General features: G+C 30.6%; 1 pseudogene; it reads left to right on the top strand.

Annotated features, from left to right (window-relative positions):
• Positions 4,654–5,886, top strand: Or109PSE (odorant receptor 109 pseudogene; annotated as a pseudogene).

The raw sequence follows: 6,032 nt of genomic DNA, 5'->3' as shown, positions 1-6,032 counted from the left end.
AACTAATTAACTGTTACTTTCGAAATTGTAACTTCCTTTTAAAAATGGTTATATACATTATACAATAGTAAACTGATTGTTCAGAAGTGTGACGTAAGATAAATTAGAGGAAAATAAATTAAGACTCGTTTGCACAATCGTATATGGTTTTTTATTATTTTTATTTGTCAAAATTACATTCTTATAATAATAACACATTTTTTATTTCACGTGCATTATATTAATCTAATAATAGTTTAAAAAAATTTTGAAATGCAGCAAAGTATATTCTACATATAAGTAGTTTATACGCCAGTTTGAACATTGTGTACAACAAACAATGACACATCAACTCATCATTACCATCAGCTATACAAACTGTGCGCAATATATAAGAATAACAATCCCTTTAGTATATTTTTTTTTTTACTTCTCGCTATTCGCTCTGTGTGGATCGAGGTATTTTATGCGTATTCTATATAAATTGGTGGCCGCCCTCGGAACTAAACGGTTGCAAAAATGTGTAGCTTATATGGGAAAATGATAAAAAATATTTCTTATGAAGTCCCTAAGTCTTTAAAATGCTAGTAAATTTTTGCATACATCAAGGGTACTAATATTTATCTTTCAAAAAAGTTTGCGCCGGTTTAAAGCAATACCAATTTCTCACCAAATTATTTTGTATAATATAAGCCAATATGCAATATATTAAAGCAAACCAACAGTTCTCAGTTTTGCCGCCAAAAGTGGGGCTGATAGTAAATTGTACACATGCAGAGCGAATAACATGTAGATTTTGGACTCTAATAATGGTTAGTAATATTTTATAGATTTTATTAGCTTTGATTAAATTTTCGATCTATTCTGGCACAAAAATAAGTTTTTAAAAAAAGTTCTATACAAAATATTTACATACAATAATTTAGATTTATAGGTATTTAAAAATATATTTTAGTGAGTTTTTCAAAAACTAATAACTACTATAAAATTTTATAAATTACTTTGAGTTTTGTCTTCTAATATCTTAAAAATAATTCTTTAATCACTTGGTTCTAATGTTTTTAAAAGCACACAATGATACTAATAAAAGCTACTAAACTCTAGTAAGATCTATAATGTTATTATTATATAATCAAGCTATTATTAGTTATTTTAAGCTTTTTTTTGAAAATTATTTAACACGCTCAAAAAACTATTAAAACATAATAAAAGCTTGAAAACATTTGTAAAATTAAAAAATATATAAACAAATCTTTCAAACATAAATAAGTGTTATAAACTATAGAGTCCGAATTCCACACTTTATAAATGGTTATTAAAAGCTAATAAGCTTTATTAACAATTATGTGAATGAGATTATCTCCGCTTGGGTCGCATGATTTATCTACCTAGACACCAAAAACCACGGAGCACACCACCTAGAGTTCGTCATCGGCCACCCTGTACACCTAGACGCCATCCTCGTATAATTTATATTTACCTAGACACCAAAAATTACGGAGCACACCACCTAGACCTCGATCTCGGCCATCCCGTACATCTAGCACTTATAATCCGCGCTACTTGATATGATAGAAGTGTGTGAGAAAGCAAAATCCAACTACACTATACCGTCGCTCCCTACAAAGACTAGCACAGTTCAAATTTTCAAACGAAAACTAGCACAACTCACGTATTTCCCGCGAATACTAGCACAACTCGCGACTTATGTTACTTAAAATGTGAGTATTTTACATTTTTATGGGATTATTGGGTTAGTTCATGAAAACCTTGAACGTGGAAGCTTTAAAAAGTTTCGAAAATTTCTTTAAAAAGTGAATAAATTAAAAAAATTATTGTATTTGTGAAAATTGTGAACAATTAAAAATGTTCATTAGGGACAGTTTTGCAATAATCGGGAAATTTTTATAGAAATTCGTTGTTTAAAGTTTGAGTTCTGCTAGTTTTCGCGGCAAATGCGTGAGTTGTTCTAGTCTTCGCGGGAAATTTTGAGTTGTGCCACTTATGACGGGAAATTTGAACAGTGCTACTCTTCGTAGGGAGCGACGATATGTCTGCATCGATTTGGGGCATTTTAATTGCATATTATTTTAATAATGTTACTAGAGTAGGTTTTGTTTATTTCCAATTCAGCAACGAAAATATTTAAGAAGTTTATAGTTAAAAAAACATTATTTCCGCAAGAATTGTATGACTAATATGAATCTTCAAGGACGTTCCTATATATTTCTTCCGTATAGGTAAATGTAATTATGCGATGATACGTGGAGTAATTAATAACAACGAATTATCACTCCTTTAAGGGTTGGATAAAATTTGATAAGATCTTCAATTATACCTGAATCTTTTGAAACAATAATGTTATTTTCACCTTTAAAATGCCGTATACGATAGAAAATTTCCCAAAATTTTAGTTTATTATTATTACGTAGAATTAAATTACAGGAGTTTCAGTTTCGTGAATAATATATTTTTAACATTGTAAACAAATACATACCTGAATCTGTGATGATGATATTTGCTGTATTATCTACTGCAATGCAATGCTATTTAAGACGAGCTGTATTTGCTAATAAATCAAGGCGCATATGTATAATATGTATAATATAATACACAAAGTAAAAAACTCCGTTGTATAAATGAAAAGCTTCACACAAAATTATGTAAAATGAGATAATTGTTCGAAAAAAAATTAACAAAGAAGCTGACATTACGACCTTTTTTAATATATTCCAACGTTATTATGCTATAATATGAATAGTTTTTGTACATAAATACATGCCACGAGTGTAGCGAGTGTGATAAATACGGTGCAAAAAAGGACTACTTTAGTCACGGATAGGCGTGACCTAACAGCGGATTTTAGCCACACTGTGCTATGAAAGTGGCTTATTATTACATAGACAAAAAAAAATATCAAACCTGATTAACTTATCGTGTTTAGTCATTATTAAAAATTCCTCTTGATCTCTTGGGGGATTCCACAGTTTAGTCAAGCAACTCTCCGTCAACAGTACTATTTTCTTTCTTTTACTAATTATGTTCAACATTTTCAAAAACCCGCCTATCATCGTAACAATCATGTAAATATTTTCCACCAACACTTGAGACATATTCTTTTCAGAAAATAATACAGCCAATATCTCAGTAAGAATAACCGTTTCGCATGTAATAACCATAAATGCCGTGAACAGATCGAACATCACTTCCAATAGAAAGTAATCGATACATGGTTTCCATACACCACATAATGTCAAGTAAAGAAATGGCAAATGCAAAAAGTTTTGTTGCTTTCTAGAATCCATTGTTAGCGTCGTTACAGGAATGAATGCAGCATTATTTTTACAAGCAATAATATTAAAAACATTTAAAAATATTCTTTTGCAATATACTAAAGTTATATTTATGATTATTTTCAGTGGTTATATTATACAATAGAACTATCTGTTCCTGGAAAGCTTTCGATTTAAGAAGCGTTTATCATTGTTCGCTACTTATTATCCGGTGTACAGTATCGATATACTATCCGTCCCAGCATAGCCAGCACTGATGCAAGAGCATACTCTTATGTATAATGACATTTAATTGTACGCTCTCTTGATCAATTGTCCTATTTTCTATTCTCGCATTTAAGGGAGCATAAAATTACGTTTAATTGCTTTCTCGGACAATTTCCTTGATTTTTTTGTCGTCGTTATAAGGGAGCAACAATGAAACATCGAACTGGGTAGCTATGGGGCACTTGTAGCTATAGTCTGTCATTATACTAAGTATACTTAATAACAGCTAGTAGTTTTGTTCTTGGTACTCGGGGCTCATCTTTTTAAGTGACAAGTGGTCGTCACAACATTGCAGATGTTCGCGATGCATAGTATGCGAAAATAGTGAATGTACTAGTGTAATATATGATGTGAAATTGTTAAAGGTAAATATGGGGTTTGTATTGTCAAAAATGTATTTAATTCATTTGCAGTATACCTATGATGTAAAGTACTTTTCGCAAGATTATGTATTTTCCAACGAAACTGATCTCTGAGGTATTTTACTGGATCAACTGCGACGATTGTACATACATATAATAATTGTCAGAATATTCTATAAGTACATTGTATGTTATATAAGCTGAGATGAATAAGTGTATAATATGTGTACATATATTAAGTGTATAACATGTTGAGCAGCGAGTATAATATAATATATGTGTAAATGCAACGTATACTTCTTTATTGTTTGTGCAAAATCACGAAATAAATGCGCTTATATATGCATGCTAAAATATTGTACATCATCGCATAAAAATTTACTTTAATAATTCACAAATGATAGCTAACATTACGACCTTTTTATAATCCTACACGCTACACCAAATATTTAAATCTATATACAGAAAACAACTACACAAAACAAAACTCTACCCAATCATATAACCTATTGTTCTACATTGTTGACAACAATAGGTTATACGATTGTGTAGAGTTTTGCGGTGTAGTAAAATTACCGAAAATGTGTGTAGGGAATTTTCGTGCAGTAAATATCTGTGCAGATTTTTTCGTGTAGTTATTTAATGTGTAAAATTATTTTGTGTAGCGTGTAGGGTTATTTTTGTGTAGAGTTTGTCCGGCGTCACGTATTACTGTAATTAGAGCTTATTCGTATTCTTCAAACTTTTTCAGATACATAAGTTTATCATACGCGACGTTGGTGTGTGGAAATTGTTTGAATTTCATAATTATACCAATTGTGAGTGCTACTTGGACCCCACCATTGTATGCATGGTACCCGTGCAATATGAGCATCTCGATCTGCTATTGGAGTTGTTACCTACATCAATCGACAGGATTTTTAACTATTGGTGTAGTCCATGTAGCTTGTGAAACTCTTGTAACAGGATTCATACTTCAGATATGTGCGCAGTTGGAAGTTCTTAATCATCGTGTTTGGTCGATAAATTTCAAAATTCAGAATTTAGCGCTACGTGAGAAGGACAAAAATACAATTTTTTTATATGAATCGTTTTTGACGAATGCGTGCATCACTGATCATAATAGTATTTTAAAGTAAGCTATTCTTACATTTTTCGTTTTTTTTTTTGTGAGGTCAAGAAAATGTTATGACGTATATTCTTACAGATTTGCCGAACTGCTGAGCGAGACGTTCTTGCAAGTTCTGTTTATTCAATTTTGCGCAAGTCTTTCAGTGATCGGTACAAGCATTTATTTGCTCACAACGATCAAAGTTTACAGCGCTGACTTTGTGATAACTACTCTATATCTTATTTGTTTGCTGAATCAAATGTTATTATACTGCTGGTATAGTAATCAAGTATTATTAAATGTAAGTGTATAATCAAATTAATGTGCGGTATAGATATTGTACAATTTTTGTTTTATATATACGAAGATGTAGCACAATTAAAGAAGTATCATAAATCGATTCAGCTTCCAAAAATCATGTAATAAACAAATCGTAAAGAACCATATCCGCGTATGATAGCTCAAGATTACCAAAATTGAATTTATTTGAATGATAATTGAAGTATAAACTTTTTCAAATTGTGCTAGTTTATTCGTAAGACAAAACTATCTATTTCTATCTATTTCGATATTATTCTGTACAGAGTAGAGAACTCTTTCGATCTATTTACAATATGGATTGGATCTCTTTGCACAGCAAAACGCAGAAAACTTTATTATTGATGATGCTAATGGCATCATCTCCTATTCAACTGTTTAAAGGTGCTATTATCAAAGTTAACTTGGATGCTTTTCTAAATGTAAGAATATTTTCTTTTTTTTATATTGTATTTGATATATTCAAGTATTCAAACAAATATTATAATTTTAGGTTCTTAAATTTTCTTACTCAGCATTCAACATCCTGAAAAACCCATCTAAAGATTTGAACTAATGATCGATAAATTTACCGAAGGAAAAAACCTTATCCATATTATAAATTTTGAAGAATAATTTATCAAATTTACCTCGTAAATTCTATTATAGCACAGTTTGGCTAAAATCCGCTGTTAAGTCACGAATTGGCGAGACTTACGGATT

Source organism: Nasonia vitripennis, chromosome 5 (assembly GCF_009193385.2).
Source record: "Nasonia vitripennis strain AsymCx chromosome 5, Nvit_psr_1.1, whole genome shotgun sequence".
NCBI classification, from domain to species: domain Eukaryota; kingdom Metazoa; phylum Arthropoda; class Insecta; order Hymenoptera; family Pteromalidae; genus Nasonia; species Nasonia vitripennis.
This window is presented reverse-complemented; position numbering and strand designations above follow the sequence as displayed.